The sequence below is a fragment of the Nilaparvata lugens genome, chromosome 11 (genome assembly GCF_014356525.2).
Source record: "Nilaparvata lugens isolate BPH chromosome 11, ASM1435652v1, whole genome shotgun sequence".
Classification (NCBI taxonomy): domain Eukaryota; kingdom Metazoa; phylum Arthropoda; class Insecta; order Hemiptera; family Delphacidae; genus Nilaparvata; species Nilaparvata lugens.
In genome coordinates this window covers 13898158-13916523 of record NC_052514.1, presented here as the reverse complement: position 1 = coordinate 13916523, position 18366 = coordinate 13898158, and the positions used below count along the sequence as shown (strand labels likewise).

Sequence of the window (18366 nt, the reverse complement as noted above, 5' to 3'; positions counted from 1 at the left end):
TCTCAGAATGAAATTGAGAGTTTAATGGCCTTTTGACATGACATTTTTGACTCTGTAATTTCATAAATTCATAAAGAATCGCATTTGAATTTCAATTAAAATCATATTCGAATAATATTAATATCAATTTCATATTTCAAATTGAATTCGAGAAAAATCTCTTATACATTCATAGCTCTTTTCCATACATTCTGTAATAAGTCAACTACTCCACAAAATGAGAACTTTAAGATCATAGCAATAAAATTGTACTACTAGGGTAACATTGTACTACTAGGGAAAATCAGTTTTCCCATTCTACGTCATGTGGACGGGAAGATGACAACATGAGAATGAAATAGTGAAGATAGAACAAAGATGCTGTTGGAGAGTATACAACATAAATGTAGATGAGGCCCACGGCTGAGTTTATGCACCCTCAGTAACACTTTGTCATGAGACACTCAACAAGTATAAGCAACCGTCTCATAAACCTTTCTGCTAGCAAAACATGCAGATATGTTTGTCATCATGTAACATAACAAAAATGGAAAGAGGAAGAGAAGGAGGAATAGAGTGAGAGAGAGAGAGTGAGAGAGAGAGTCATAAAGGAATCTTGACTTGTGAAGACCGTAGGGCTTTTCTGAATAAACATGTTGAACAGAATTGGTTCCTTAATAATAAAACAGCTCATCATGCTGTTTGCTTGGGAACAGACTCAAGCTCAGTTGAACAAGTTGATTTGTTTCATAGAACTGCTTCCAGTAACAGTAATCAAGATTACAATTCCAGTTCAAATTCCCAGAAGAAATAATAGAAAACTTACTAATAAGTACCATGAATAATTTATTGCTTATATCAAAATTGCAGACAGTAAGCATGCTAAAGTAAGCTTGAATACTCATAGAATTCATTGAAATGATATACCAGTATTCTATCCAGATTCCTCGGATGAAATGATGGAAAACTTACGGATTATATTGAATAAATGAATGCTGCTGATATCAGCATTTTGGATAATAAACGTCCTAGAGTGAGCGTGAAGATTACTTGAATTCATTAAATAGATATATTCTATTCCCCGATTTCCCAGATTTACGAGATCCCAGATTGAATGATAAAAAACTTACTGGTTAATTCCATAAATAGTTGCTTATATCAATATTGTGGACAGTAAGCATGCTGGAGAAAAGACAACTTGATTTCATTGATTGGATATATTTGGATGGACACGTTAAGCCGTCGGTCCCGGTTGCCTAAAAAGCAGTCGTTAGGTCATGTCAGAGGCCTTGAAATTGATCAGTTGCGACCTGAAATCTCTGACACCAGATCTGAGCCAGCCAGGTCACTCGATATTATTATTATTATTCGAACAAATTTCTATGAACTCTAAAGGACAATAAGTGTATTTACCCTGTTCCTTAATAGAAACTCTTGTAGATCGTAAAGCTATGAAGTGAGAATGATTTCTCCATACCTGTTTCACAACCTCTCGGAAGATAGAAAATTATTTTCAAATTCATATTAATGTAGGAAACTCAGAAAGACATGACATCATGTATAGTATCATCGAGCTGATACTATAATGTGAGATGATGCGATAGAAATAACTACTTTTTTATAATGTCATTAAACTTCAGAAAAAGTTTCAATGATGGTGTGAAAGAAGGTAAGGATACTACAGTACTCTTATTCCTTCATGAGTTTTACTACTGAATAGGTTTTGAACTTGAAGTTTTATTTCTTGTCAGATAGTATTGAAGTAGTGAGGGAACTGAACTGAGTAGAAAAAAGTTCAACTGTTTGTGTTCAACTTCCATTATTGTCAAGATGAGTCGCCCTAGTTTGTAGTTATCATCTCAGATCATTAAAAATAGTTCTTTCTACGACACTACATCTACTTCTTCCTATACTTCTTCATCAGAAGTTGTACTGTGCTCATCGGACAGTAAGAGCTCTCAATTCACTTTACTGCGTACAAAATTACTTCTGACTTTGAGGAATATGCGGCGCAGAGAAATGGAAGGAGATCAGCCAATTACAGTGACGGATAGTCATAGGCTGAAGTTCAGTTGCCAATTTGTCGATTAAAATCAGTCGAGTCAGTGCTTGCAGAGAGGAAACTTCGTAAGTTTAACATGAGCGCTTGGAACTCACTAGGAATATTACAGAACGCTGGCCGGTTCAAGACGCCAACATCGCCGTCGTTGTATCCCTACCGCTCTATGCCTTTTCTGCTGCGCATGTCCATCCCAAGTCAAAAGTTATTTTGTACAGAGTATAAGTTTTAATGAGACCAGAACTGAAAAACCATCAGGGAGCTTCAAATCTTTAATATGCAATAAATGATAGCAGTCTTCTTGTGAGGTGAATTTCCCTTCAAATTCCAGCTATAACGGAGAAAATAAAAAATCTGGAGGAAATGAATAATACGATTTGTGAGAAACATAAAGTCATAGTACAGAGAAAAAGAGCTCCATAATATTTGGAAAAAAGGAGTTTCCAGTTGAGAAATTTCCAATCTGAATGTACAAGGATGATAAAAATTAATATTTGGAGCTGGATTGGTGCCAGAAATATTTGCTAGAAGCCTTCCATAATTAAAAGAATTCATGACTCCACTTCAAGTTGAGCTGGAATTTATTTCGTTTCCATGGCATGCTATTGCTTTAGCTTATTCATTTTGCACTGGTTCAGAAGCTATGCGTGATATTTGGGAGCACTGACACTCAAAGCACTTGTACTACTATATCTATGTTTCATGAGAGTTCACAGTGACTATTTAAAATCATTTAATTATCTCCTCCGATTTCTACTCATGAAAAACTAGTTTTATGAATTCTTATTCTCGTTTTATTCCTTCTAAGATTGAAACAAGACTGCTAACAGTAAAATATATCAAAGTGTCATGAAAACTTCAATTTCAGCCTTCTCCTCAGCAATCTACGACTCCTCTTCATGTAATTCGAAATAAATCTCTCATTTTGAGTTGAAAAATAGAAAAATGGAGAGGGTCACTTACTTTTTCATTGACACACAATTATTTGTTGATTATGATATGAATGAATGAGTATTCTAACAGTTGATTGAGCTATTTTTTTCAATGAACCGATAGTTGATTGAACTATCAGTTCACTTACGGAAGATAATTGAATAGACTTAAAATGTTGTCAAAAATCCACTTTAATTAAATAAGAATTAATATTCTACGGAAGCATGCTTTCGTGTGTGCTCACACATCATCAGCTATATAATACTACCTATATTTTACAACATCAACATTCACGTTACTCAAGATAAGTTTTTTTATGGTGTCAGATTGAAGTTTTGAATTGATATCAATTCAACGGTAATTATGAATGAGTTCGAGATTCTTGTACTGTTCGATTGATGTATAGAACTTTCAGAAAATAGGAATTTATAATTTTATTCCAACTAAAGGAGAATGAATCATATCTTGATTAATATAATTCTCAATACATAGTTTACGTAAACCCAAGTTCGTTTTTCTGTATCACAATATCGATAACACCTATATCTTACTTCTCGAGATTCAACTGATAACCAGACATGTAGTTGAGATAATTTTATGAGGAATGAAATAATAGGAGAAACTTCATTTTATCGTGGAAAAGAGATATCGAACTCCAACAGAATTATCCAAGCAAACCAGAGCATTCAATCAGATTCAATCTTCACACCTATCCATCGGAATTCCTCGCAATCTGATTTTTGCCAGTCACAATCGGAACAGATTGCTGATGCGGATGACGTCAGATTTCATCAGCCACGTTGTGTGTCATCAGGCAAAACACGGTTTTGCAACCAACCATTCCACATCACACCAAAACGAAATTCAAATTACGCCGCGCGGCGCGCGAAAGATATTCGCCTCTACTAATTAAGTTTTGACACGTCCCCAACCCTTCCCTAAATATAACTCAACTGCTCCAATTTCGCAGTTGAATTATACCGTGGCACCCCTGCCCTATCACAACATCCACCCCTCAAATCCCGTTCCCAGTTTCTACCTAAATGTCTCACCTTCAGTTTTAAACCTCCGAACTGGTAACACGAAAGTTAGTTGCTCTAGTGGAGTCACATTTTAACAACACGTGATTCATAGATATTAGTAATGTAAAGATTTATAATACAGTTTTTCACGTAGCTCCTCCGAGAATGCTGGCTAGTTATTGTCTCTTGTGTTTAATGTGAAGGTGAATATGAGGACATCGAATTTATTAATTTAATGAAAATTCTTACACAAGGAACTAAAAAAAATCAAAATTATTATTGCTCAGCTCCATAAAATACCATAATATGACTGGAAACTGTGAAGCGGCTATATGAGTTCACTATTCATCGATAAACTATAGATTCAAACTAACGAAATCCATAACGATAAAATTAACATCGAAGTTGAAGGGGATCTCTGATTCGATTCAATAATTCGTCGGGAGTTTTGGTGGTTGAACATTCTACTGGATTTACTACAGAATATACAAAAAACGTATAGGAAGATGGCAGCAAAAAGGCTAATTTATAGGGGAAACAAATTGTATCGGACTGGACAACTGTATAATAATTATTCAAAATATCCAATGAGAGCTATTTAAGTATAACTAAGGACTTCTGCTTATCACTGATATAAATAATATAAATTTTCCATATTAGATCAGATTCATATTAGTTAGAATCCATTTATGAACTCGATCAATGAGAGGAGAGTAGAGGATCTGGAGGAAGAGGAAGAGGAATAAGAGAAAAGTAGAGAAGGAATATTAGTGCAAACGAATGAAAGACAGAGATGATTGGTCGAGAGTAGAGAGTAGTTATTGAGATAAAAGATGATTTAAACTGAACAGTGGAAGAGATAATAAGGAATAGAAGAGGAAGAAAGGAAATGAGAGGATACGTGGAAAGTACGGAAGAGAGAATGTCGAGAAGAAGGAAGATGAGGAACAGGAGGATAAGTCATCTCCTGCCACAAATCTGCACAAGCTCATTTACCACGATGGCTGGATGTAATGAGTAGAAAGGCAGGGTCTGGCAATATCGAACAGACGCCATAGTTGGGATATTGCACAATTTGCACAGATTGTGATTACGTCACAGCAGGTGTCAGCTGTGCAACTGATTACACCTGCAGCACACATGCTCATTATGTACTTGCACTATTTGATGGCGACATGTACGGTAATTGATAATAATCATGGATATGCGTCCTTCCACAGTAACTACAGGAATAACCGCGATATGTAGAGTGTATTTCCAAAACCATTTTATTCATCAAAAGGAATATCTTGTGCACGAGTCTTGAAAAACCCGGTCTAGAATGGTGGGTGGTAGGTTGGCTGTTAAGTAGGTCATAACTATCATATAAAATTGATAGAGAATATTATTCAAGATATAACCAACTATAACTCATTATAATACTTTCAACACTGAATTTATTCTTCCAATATTTTTTAAGTTCCCACGACAATCAATGAATTCAGAAGAGGTTAATGGAGAAGTTGACTAAAAATGTAATTTGATGAGCTTTTGCATGATGCTTGATCTTGATTTTCGTAGCATTAATTGAATAATTGGACTTACATAAATTGAAATGAAATGAAACGAAAAAATTCTTTATTAGGCGGAGTTAGGACTATTGAAAAATAGCCGAGCAAATTGAAGTGATTTGAATAAAAAATATGTAATATGAAAGTGATACAGAAAAGTTAAAGTTTCAGATTTTAAACAGCTTATAAAGTAATACAAATCTTTATGTATCAGTGATTTTTTAGTTACATGGTAATTGTTTCAGTGACAATGGTAATTTCATGCTCTGTATATATTGTAGAAATGTAAAATAAATTGATTGATTTTATTTGATGTAATACTATGATGTCTACCTGCTCATGATAGAGGAACTTAACTACCTGGGGCCTATTCCATGAGAGCATACGAACCAAAAATATTCGTGGTCAGCTGGTTATTAGAATAGAAGATGAAAATAATATCTATTATCTTTAGATAATCTATAGCTTGGTTATTTTGTCATGGCGCAACAAAGCCCTGCTTGGACCAGTGACGCATTACAGATGTGGGAATTAACGACCCCTCTCAAGGATTTATGACTGGCACATCTTTAGTACTGTTCGACCATAACCTACATTGTCCCCGAAAATGTTATCTAGATCAAGAGAGTTGAATTACAGTATTAGGAAATAATAATAAATGTTTTACGGTAATTCTTTAAAATTATATTTTTAATTATTATGTACTATTTTAGTTAATATTTACTATAATATTTACTATTTTAGTTATAATAATGTGAAATTTTTCCTCCATGTATAATTTTGAAGCATCTAAATTTGAAAATCTATTTTGTGAAAATACTTGAGGACTGAAAATTTTGTGAATTGAAGAACTGCAAGACTTAACCTATTTCGGACTATGTGAATCTAAATTTGGGAGAGGAATAGCACAAGGTAACCTTATTTTTCCTTCCCCTTCAATTTCAATAATGTAATTATTGTATAGATGAATAAAGAATGAATGAAATGAAATGAAAAATTTGATATTTTAGTTCAATGTAAATTAGATTTGGAAATCCAGTATCACATGTTTATTTATTTTTTGTTGATATAATTACAAATCATATGAATATGATCGGGATAGAACAACAGGCTTAGCCCAAAACTATTCTGTTCCCAAATTTTGATAAATAATAAAATGTCAGAAAAAATAGGTTATGTTCTTTTTGAGGAAATTTAATGTTCAAAGTTCTGTCCAAGAAAATATATTAGCTAGAAATATTATTGCAGTATTGCTGTTATATTGTAATATATTGGATATTCGAGTGTTCACCAATCACCATATTCTTGTCTGGATAAGGAACTTTTGATCTTCAATGAAAAGAGAGGAACTCAAAATAAATAAGAGATCGAGAGAGAGAGAGAGAGAGAGAGAGAGACCGAGAGAGAAGACTAAGTTGCAAGACGGACGGACAATCCGACGTGGAAATGCGATCATCTCGTTGTGAGTCGACTGACTGCATTAGCCCGGGAAAAGCGACTCCCCTGGGTCATCCTCACACCTCTGGACCTCTACTCCAGAAATCTCCACCGTGAAGGACTCAGCGAGCTTTAGTCGGCCTCCCTAGGGTCCTGTCTTCTTTCGGCAGATGAAGCATCCCAGAAGTTAGTTCGGATTAGGACGGGTAAGCGCTGGAGTGGTAGTTTCCTCTCTCTTTATCCAAAAACATACCAACCTGTATCTGCACTTTTGCTGTGAAGTAAGTGTCTAAGGTAGGGAGGTGATGAATCTAAGTGAGTAGGCCTGAAACCCATCAATAAATGAGATTGAATAGATAAGGACTTGATCATTTTATATTATTTTCAGCCTCTCTTCTGAACCAGAAATCTAGCTATATCTGCAATCCTGCTATGAAAACTAGTTTGAGTGCGATGTAGGGAGCTGATGAATCCAAGTAAGTGAAAGTCATCTGAAAATGAGATCGAGCTAGGAAGAACTTGATCATTTGCGATTATGCACCATTTTTTTATTTTAAGAGTAGTTTGATGTGCTTTAATACTGTTGTCGATTGTGAATCTTTAAAAATGTGATACATAACCTGGATAATCCATGGATTGGAATACAGAAATATATTTGGGAATAAGCCTGTTTGCTAGTAAGTTCAATGATTTAACCTACTCTAGAACATGGTACACCATAGTGGAGTAGGTCAATTTCTACACAGAAAACACTAAACATGTAATGGACACATTATAAGACATTTTCACTGTAACTTATTGTAACCTATTGTATGTAATTGTAAACAATCTAATATTTTCTGTAATTGATGTAGTGGATTTAGTTTTTTTTTTTTGAAAATGAACATACATGTAGGTCCACATTATGTAAAGAATATGAGGTGTTATGAAGTTTAAATCGATTGTTAATTTCAGAATCTAATTATAATTTATTGTACCAATAAAAATCTTCTTGCGTCAAGGAAAATCTTAAACTTGTAATAGCATGGTTTGAGTTAATAATTAATACATGGTTTGGAGTTCAGGCTTGTATGCTTTGTTGAAATCTGCCGCCTGATTCAACGGATGCTTCCCAATCTAATTTACCAAATCCAATAGATAATAATAGTATGAATAAAAATATAGATCTGAGTACCTTTTTTGAATTTATTATTTATAATTATTATTATTTTCAAATATTTTAAAAAGGGTACTCAGATTTTTATTTTTATTTATATTAAAAGTAGGACTAAATAAAAAAATGTAATTACAGTAATCCAGTACAGGCAGTTTTTCCGTGAGATTGCAAGATGAAGACACTTCTCAGTGCAACTTATTATATATTCTAGGCTTCGTGGTTTCCCTGTGGTCTACACTGTGCTACCCAAATGAATATGTGTTCACTTTTTCCAGGGAACAAAACGTATTGGCTGGAAGTTTTCTTCCATTTGCAGCTCTTATATTATATGGATTCAATCTAGGTTTTCGAGAATACTGAGTAAGATAATATCAAGTTCATTGTGAAATCCGGGAATTATGATACAGTATGATATCATGGATGAAATATGATAGTACTATCTATGGAAATAAAGAATCTCCAGGTAAGGAGCGAGCTTGAAAGGATTCTAGCAAGAACAAGAGGATTGAATAAGATTTGTGAGGAGAATGGTTGAAGCTTGACAAGAAAGATTGATGAACAAAAGAGGCAGCAACCATGGTATGGTAGAGAAGCTAATAATGTTGTGAGGAGCACGGTGTAGATGCTCTCTATAAGTCTATAAGATGATTATGATGAGTTTCTCAGATCAACTTCCGTATCATCCTCACTGGATGAGCAGCCTTCAAGAGATTGTCCTGTTCGGCTTCTTATTTCCTCTTTTTTCATTAAGCGATGGAGTGGAGAAGCGGTGATCCACCGACCAAAAGACACGGAAACGATTGCAGGCAACAACACACTTTGAAACAGAAGAGAACACAATAGATATTCGCTGCTTTCTTTGTCATCCTATTCCTCTTCCACTCGCACACCACCTCCCCTTTGTCTCTCAATTCTTCAACTCATCTTCCTCCTTTTCACTCATTTTCCTTTATATAGTCCTCATGTTCTATCCATCCTACCCCTATTCCTATTCTCTTGACCATTTCATTCTGCTCACTCTTCTCTCCTTTTTTCATTTGCTCGTCTTTCTCTAGAGATCATTCAGCATTGATAGAGCACAAGATTTCTTTTTTCCAGCTATGCCAATCATTTAAGAAAGATATATTTATTTATTTTCTTGTAACACTATTAATTGGTGGATAAATTTGATTTGATTTCATTCTCAACCTAAATCAATTATTTCTATCCTAGTCTCCGACATCTAGATTCTCTCCTCATCATGGCACCTTGAATTCTGCTTGTCCTTATTATTTTTGAGTGAGTATCCTCATACTGGAGAATTATAAATGATATAAATACATTTCATAAGAACTAATATTGTAATTCTGTACAGTTCAATACGAACAGTCAAGGTCATTGGCCAACTGTGAAGGAATCGACACTATAACTAGTGAAACAAGAAGTTGTGATATTGATAAAATGTCATTAACCAACTGTGAAGGAATTGACACTAAAACCAGTGAATCAAGAAGTTGTGATATTGATAAACTGAATAGAATTATTGAATCACTACCTCCGTAAACAATGCCATAGTGCATTCTGGTGACGTCAGCACAGGTAGGGCTCCTACACCAATAAAAATTTGTTGATTCCGGCTAATATATATCTCGGCTAGAGTTTTCATTGGTGTAGGAGCCCTACCTGAGCTGACGTTACCATCAACCACCTGTCATGCACTATGGCTTTGTTTACGGAGGTAGTGATTAAATAGCCAGAGAACCAAAAAGGCATTTTGCTTACAGAAAATATGAGGGTACTGTAGGTATCTGAAATGGAATGAGCGGAGTGTAGCTAAACTTGAGTCCTGCATCAGAACTTTCCACCCAAATTTTTGAGAGCTTTGGAGACTTTGAACTGTTCTTTGAAGAGTGGAAGTGAAATAGCCTACATTTAGATTTGGACAGTATAGAATAAATTAGAAATGGGACTGTTTTGGACATGAGCCTGTTGTGCCTTCCATCATGTCAAGCATTCGTACACAATGTGATTAATGAATTAATAGATAAATCTCACATTTTTCTTTAAAAATTTGAAGCACTAATGTTTAAATACTTGTCTCATGACAATCCCATTTATTCTCCATAATTACGTATTGTTAAACCACTTTCTTCCATATCCCTGTTGTTTCTCCTCACTCTTTTTTAAACATAATTTCTCTTCTCTTTTCACCTCGCTCATCAAACTGACTCATCCTTTCTTACTCCCTCCCAATCTCCCCACTCACCTCTCTCCACCCACTATACTGCTTCTCATTTCCGCGTCTTTGTAGCGAGAAATGTGAACAGCCCTTGTAGTTCTAGAACAACAGATCAAGTGAGACTAGGCTGCTAACTTATATAGCACGACGCAAAATCCTAAAGCGCACTCTACGACGGCAAAGTATCGAGGGCGGGCGACTTCTTCATTTTGCAGCGGATGCGAGTGAATTCTGTCAAAGAAGTAGTAGTGACAGAGAAAGTAGTGACAGAGAAAGCAGTGACAGAAGAAGTAGTGACACACAAAGCGGAACGGCGGTTGATTATTCTTTGTGCTGAAAAAGGGATGGGACAGAGTGACTCGGCGATACGATGAAAAGGTGGAGCCTGCACTGAATTCAGTCTTTGCGTTCCACTTTCAAAACTCGCAATAAAGAGCCGACTGCATTTCTCGACTATGAGGTGTCCATGTTAAATGTCACCTACACGATAAACCTGACTTGTTTCAAAGGTTTGAAAAGCGATCAAACAATTCTAAAAGCTAAAACATTATCAATATCACAGAAAACATGTTACAGTTTTATACATTGTTTCAAGATTGGAAAACTTCGTATAAGTTACAACAATGTCATATATGACGTTATTCCTGTTAAAAGAAGAATCTGTCAGTTATCGTGGATTTAGAGGAAATTGGTTTCGGAAAACAATGAATAATTTGGTTCACCTCAGCTTTTGATAGTTATGAAGCTGTTTAAGAGGAGGATATAGATTCAAGATAGAAATAAAATTTTCCATATCTTGAAAAGTATCTTCGAGTATATTATGAGCCTGAGTATGAACAATTCGATAGAACTCTTGAATCAACCAAATGTCAGGAACTTAAGCTGCATTTATACCAAAGTTTTTAACAGAATGTGAATAATCCTCATAGATTCTTAATAACTTAATCCTCATAGATTCTTAATAACTTAATCCTCATAGATTCTTAATAACTTAATCCTCATAGATTCTTAATAACTTAATCCTTATAGATTCTTAATAACTTAATCCTCATAGATTCTATTAGATTGAACATAGCTTATCACACCCGATGAACATATGTGTTTGTCAAGTTCCGTTCAATCTAATAGAATCTATAGGGAATAATTTTTTAACATTTAGTTAATAACTTTGGTTTAAGCGCAACTTTACAAGTTTGATGACTGGATTTTATTTTCATAATACAGATGTTAATATTTTTAAGACTGGAATTAGTTGAGAAGTGGGCAAGAATTCTCTACAATGAATGATTCTCAGAGTTTGGCAAGTTACACACTCACTGATTTTTGGCCCTCCTTATAAATTCTATTAAACATAATGATGTCACGGTGAAAAATCTATCTAAACGTCCAAAAATCGATGTGTGTCTAACTGGGTTCATTGTTTGAAAGGCGATGTTTTTGGATGAGATGAAAACCAGTTTGTATCTATTATTTTCAATATCTCACAACAACTTTGGGTTAAATGGAAGAGGGGGCTTCTATTGCCTCAATTTCGCCCACATCACTTTTATTGTAAAGTGTAAATAATAGTCATCTATCTATCTATCAACTATTCTTATTTTTTTCTTTCGATGAATAGAGCGTACTCGGTAGTGAAATATTTGAATTTCAATATCATAGAATTTCAATATCATATGCATAGTAGCCTATGGGAGCTCATAGACTCTTGCACAAATTCTTAAGTACTGCTAAATGATTACCAAGTTACTCTTCAGCAACTTTGATATATTTGATCATTAACATAATAAATTATTCACGGTTATGATAGTACTAGTACCTCAATTCATTATTTAGTAGTCGACAAACAATGTCTCAGTACACAAGTACTAGATAATTGAGGTGAACCTCACATCAGATGATATTCAAACACAACGCTAATCTGATACTCTGGCTGGGAACAAGCGTCGTCACTTGATCCATTGGCAGCTGCAGAAATTTCAAGACGTTTTGAATTTCAATGCGGCCCATGAAATTCAAATTTATGCATTAGTTGGTATTCATACTCGGAGAAGACGGTGAATAGGACCGGAAAGTTACGGGATTAAGCGGAGTACAAAAGACAAAAGAGATGCAAAACTGGACTGACTGGTCGTAGCGAGAATGAAGCGAAATTGCTGCGACTTGCTGGAGTTCCTGAATAGACTCCAGTAAATAACCCGGTCGACCTCACTTGGAATTACTCCAACGCGGCTCAAAAATTATTCCGAATTGCCCTCCCGGTGACTTCCACCCTACAACTGCTCTAATTTCTTTTATACTCCGGTTCTTTGTGTGCACTGGATAACACTCCAATCAGGCAATAATCAGCATTCTTTAGCATGACTGACTTTTGAATTCACAATGGTTTCTACTCGTTGGTCCACTCTGCTTCTTTTTCTTCTTCATCTTCCACTTTAGTCTCACTAATCAAATATCATCAAATTTAACATCCTCATTCAATGTTATATTAGTTTTATAGCCTCATTCAAACACTTCACGAATATGTTTTTCTTCCCATGCAATCATATTCCTTCCAAGTCATCATAAAGCTGCGTTTACACCAAAGTTATCAATAAAATGTCTATTTTGCGTCCTAATAGATTGAACATAATTCATCACATGATGTGCATATGTGTTTGTCAAGCTGCGTTAAATCTAATAGAATGACGAAAAAATAAGCATTTTGTTAATAACTTTGTCTTAAACGCAGTTTAAGACATTCATGACTCGTGAAATACCTGACATCTCTTAAACAAGTTCGATTCCTACAACTTAAGTCCACTTTTAATTTCTCATCCTCACGCCGAACATACAAACTTTACTCTACAGTACTTCCAGTACTCACTAAAGCATAACAGGAGTTTATATGTGAGGAAAAACTACTTCAAGAACTTTGCGGTGAAGAGAATAGAGAGAGAATTATAAACGATAAAATTCTGCTCGTAGCTCCACTAAATCAAAGAGAAGTTGGATGGAGTTGTCCAGTCCCATTGAGAAAAGAACTGCATATTCTTCTCGGAGATTGGAAGAGTTGGGAATGAGATGATTAATGGCCGAGAATAATACTGAGAGGCGGTGGCATTTTGATATCAAGTTCATTTGCTTTCTCAGAAGATTTATTGCCAAAGGTCAGATGTCACAAGCATGAGGCCTGCACTTCACATTCAATGGAAAACAGCATGAAACGAGAAAGAAGAAATCAGATATCATGGCAGCGATGAAACCATCTCTGATGAAAACATCATTGTTGTAATGAAGATGAGAAATTCAGGCTCTGACAAGATTCACATATAAGAAGAGAGTACTTCATCTTAAATGAGTCCATAGTAGATCCTCTGAATTCAACACTCATCAATCTGAAAGTACTAATTAGTGATGCCAGTCTTGATTAATGGTGCTTAACAATAATAAATGAATAAGTAATTCATGAATTAGTAAGCTTCGGATATTGTCTAACTCGTAATTGGATGAGAGAGAGTCTGATATTTTCCACTCATTTCTTGGAAATCAACGATCGACGAACCGAGGGAGTTCATTAATAATTTAGTTGAGTTACGCCTATAAACGTGTATCATTGAATTCAAATTTAATTCCATCAACTATGGTTCTAAAAGTTTAAGAACAAAACGTTTTTTTATGTAAGTGAATTTTCCATGAAGAAACTCCGAAGGCAAGACTACGAATGTATTCAAACCTCAAAGTCCTCATTGTGCATTCTATGATAAGTGGATTTTAAATTCTCAATTTGAAGCTCAGTTTTTGCAGGCCGGACACAGAAATGTCTCTCGGCTACATACACATAGGTCAAACAAGTTATTGACTCTTTGGATGTTTCTAATTCTTTTATTGGCCTATGAGTGCATATGCATATAATTGAATTTGAATTCTATATAATAAGAAAGTGGCAGTACGGAAGAGTCTAAAGTCTCGAATGATTCCCAAAAATGAATTATTCAAATGTATATTCAGATATATGAGGAACGAGGAAGAAGGGATTCAGATCGGAGAATGGTTCTAATAGGAGATAAGAAGAACGCGAAAAACCTGAGTCTTGGATGATACTATAAAAATATATTGTTGAATGGAATATCAAAGTATTTACTGGAAGGAGCTATACTTTGCAACATACAACATACTCCATCACTTTGAGTCCGATTTGAGAAACTCAAATTTCTCAATAAAAAATTTGGAAGTGAGCAAATTGTTCCTGTGAAAGTTTTTCCATCAAAACATATTCATTCACTCTTGTGAGAGGGTAACAAGAGGAATGAATGGAGCTGCAGCTTTCGACGGGTTCCAACTTCCATGTTACTTGGCAGTGATTTCTCAATTCTCAACTGACAGTACTGTTAATAAATTAGTACATGTTTAGTTGGTACTGCTGGCCTCAAGTTCTAAATCAAGAGTCAGTCAAGTAAACTGATTCTTGGGAACCAAGAAACAAGAGCTCAGCAGGTTTATGATACGAGCGATTATACTTACATAACAGTTCGAATGAATAAAAACACTTTTTTATTAAATAAAAATACTTCTATCTCCCATCATCATCTACATCATTCACAGATCTCAATACCACTCACAGATCAATACCAAACATGTTTTATCATAGTTCAATATTTTCATTCCAATTACAACATATAATCAGATGATACAAAATACAAAAATGAACATGATACAGAATAAAAAAAACCATGATACAATAGATCTTTCCCTCGCTATGATTTAAAATATTATCAGATGATACAAAATACAAAAAACATGGTACAATACAAAATTTATTCGACAAAAACCTGACAAGTAACATTCTCTCCGCTCTTGAAGTATATTATAGTGGACCCGTGACTGAGAAACCAATATGTAAACCAGGGAGGAATCAGTTTCAGCATGCGAACAGGCACATTCATTGCGGTCACATCCGCACTTTTTGCGTGTTTTCGTGTGCCGCTTTCAATATTTCATAGCGGACAGGCTCGGCCATTGTTAAACCAATCCACCCACAGTTCCGGATCAGGTCATTTCCCATTGGAATCCTGCTATTGGATATCGGCAAGTTATTGTCTACAGCCCTTATTCAAACGGTTGATATTTCGATATTGAAATATCTTCTATTCGAAATGCAGTTGCCTAACAAAGAGTCCACAACAATAAATAATATCCAGTACACGCTGAATAATGAGAACAAACAAATGGGAAATCAGTTTTGCTCTTTTTCAGTAGGTATCTGATTTTATTGAAGAGTTTCCTAGGTGATAAAATATACTGAAATCAATGTAGATTCCAAAATAATACAGACTTCACTAGAAATTCGACTAACTGTAAACAACATAAATATATTCAGTAGAATACATAACGGAATAATAAAAAACAAACAAATAGGGAATCAGTTTTGCTGTTTTCCAATAGGTATCAGAAAGAATTGGATAATTTCCTGAAAATGGAATATACTGGAATCAATGTATGTTTCAGAGAACATTCCAGATTTCACTAGAAAATTTGAGTTCCTGTCAACGACAATAAATATTCAGTACACGCGTAATAATGAGAAAGTTATGAGAACAAACGGATAGGGGAACAGTTTTGCTGTTCTCAAATAGGTTTGAGATAGAATTGCAGAATCTGCTAGAAATGGGATGTATTGGAATCAATGTAGATTTCAGAGAAAATTCCACTCGGAATTGCATGGATTACCTGGAATCGTAATTGATTGATGTTAGAAATGAAAAATTCCACTGGATATGGATATGTACACTAACATAGATGTATTCTGCTAATAAGGTGGATATATGAATTTTCTGGAAACGAAAAACCCTTTATGGAACCTGGAATCCATACTGCTTGTGTATTATCCACTCTGACAATATTGCCTGAGTCGCATATATTATAACAGTTGTAGTCTAATAAATTATGTATAAGAACAGTTGCTGGTTATACCAATAATTCTCACAATTTATATAAATCAAAGCGCTTATCTTATATATATATAGCGAGTTTTTGCAACTTCAGTTATGTCGCTTCTCGCACCCCAATCTCCATCTTTCCTTATCCAGTCTCCTTCAAAGAGACCTCTACTCTCCATTTGAATGTGGACATTGGATACCCATTTATTTCGCGGTCTTCTACGCCTATTTCTGTTCGCTGGTACCCAATTTCATACTTGCAAAGGAAGTCTTCCTTCATTCATTCTGCGGAAGTGTCCATACCATAAATTTTAATTGTTTCTCTCCAATGAGGTACTTAACAACGCGCTTATCTTCTCATCTAAATATAATATATCCATCTCAATTAAATTTTAGAAAGTATTAATAGTCATCTGAAATATATTCATTTGATATTGTGAATTCTACTGTCTTGAGTCATGCTTTGAATCACAGGACCATGGTTCCTTGTCAAAAAACAAAAAACAAATCTATAACTGTACTAATACAGATAAAGGCTTTTAAATCGAACAGGAACGAAATGAGTTGCAAGGGGTACTGATGATGAGAGTAAAAAGGGGAATCTGATAACAGATCAATGATCAATCAAAATCGAAGATTTTAGATTAGCTTTCGAATTAATCAGCTATTATCTGAGCTCCAGTACAATGATTCATCCATTCAAATTAAAACTGTGAACTCAATTTTTTTAGACAAGTTTCCAATTGGAAAATATAGTTTTTACCAATTAGACCCCTTATGTTGTTCCAAAACCCTCATAACGATCTCAACTGACCCACATTCCCAACACAACCAAACTCAAAAACTGGTATTTTGACTTGTGTGTCAATTTCCCTCTAAAACAACTTTAACTCGGATTCTTTCTAAAACTTTTCCGTATGCTACAACGACAATGCCTGGGTCCATCGAGCTCAGTACTAGAAACTTTACCCATCTTAGCTTCTCTTGAAGAAGCTTAAAACTCTCCGACTACTTCTTGCCATGATCTATTATTCAGATAACTTTCAGTTCAGACGAGTTAAGAGAGCAAGTAGAGTGTCCTTATTGAATAAATTTCCAAGAGTCTTAAATTCACCAATGAAATGCAGGTTAACTCCAACACAATTAATTCAAGTAATTAATGAGGGAGTTATATTTTGGTTACTGAAGACAATCTTGTGCGGAAGGAAGTGGATGCTATACTACAAGTGACCTGTGATAAAGACAGCATAAGGAATGTTGATAAAGTGATATCAGGGCGCCTCTATTCAATAGCTTCCGTTTTTGGCACCAGACGTGACCTATTTCAGAAGGTGCGAATCCGAGAAGAGTTATTCTCATTCGTGCCAAATTTTATCAATTATTTATCGGAGGAAGCTGATTATTACTCCACACTCAAACTCAGAAACTCTTATAATTGTTATATCTATTAGGAAGTACCTAGAAAAACTAGTAGAACTCTATGATTTTGAAAGTAGATTACAATATTATTATCATTAAAATGGGGTTTAATGAAAAAAGTAGCTATTTTGCCTTTGATATGAATATATCTCTATTGTGTTTGAAATCTATCACTGATCGGTTATTTTAAAAACCACAAGGTACATCATAATTATTGAAAACGAATCCTCAATTTATTCTTATTGTTATTATTGTTGAAATGACAAACTAGAGATATAAGGCTATAGTATGAGTAGAATATGGAGATCTACAAGACAGTGAAAATGTAAAGTTCTCTTAGACTCCAATCAATTCAATTATGCAAGTTTCCAGGTTTTTTATTAATTTGAACAGCTCATATCAATAATTTTCTCACCCGATTCACTGTCAGTAGTCTGAAATATTCTTCTGAAACTCTCAAACTCTGATGATAATAATTATTGACATATATGATATATTACTCAGTCCATTCACATTTTCTGAATAAACTTCATTGTTACAAAGATACAATGTATTGTCACACTGTAGATGCCGATTCCACTAGTTACTTGAAGTTGACAGCTATGAAATAAAGAAATGTGAAATTTTCGCTGAATGAAATCAGTATTCAGATACTATACCGTATTTTAAAATATTATC

General features: G+C 34.7%; 1 protein-coding gene across 1 annotated transcript in view; it reads right to left on the bottom strand.

Moving 5' to 3' along the window:
- LOC111051144 overlaps positions 1 to 18366 on the bottom strand; it is a 502268-nt gene that overhangs the window by 113262 nt on the left and 370640 nt on the right. The window lies entirely within an intron of this gene.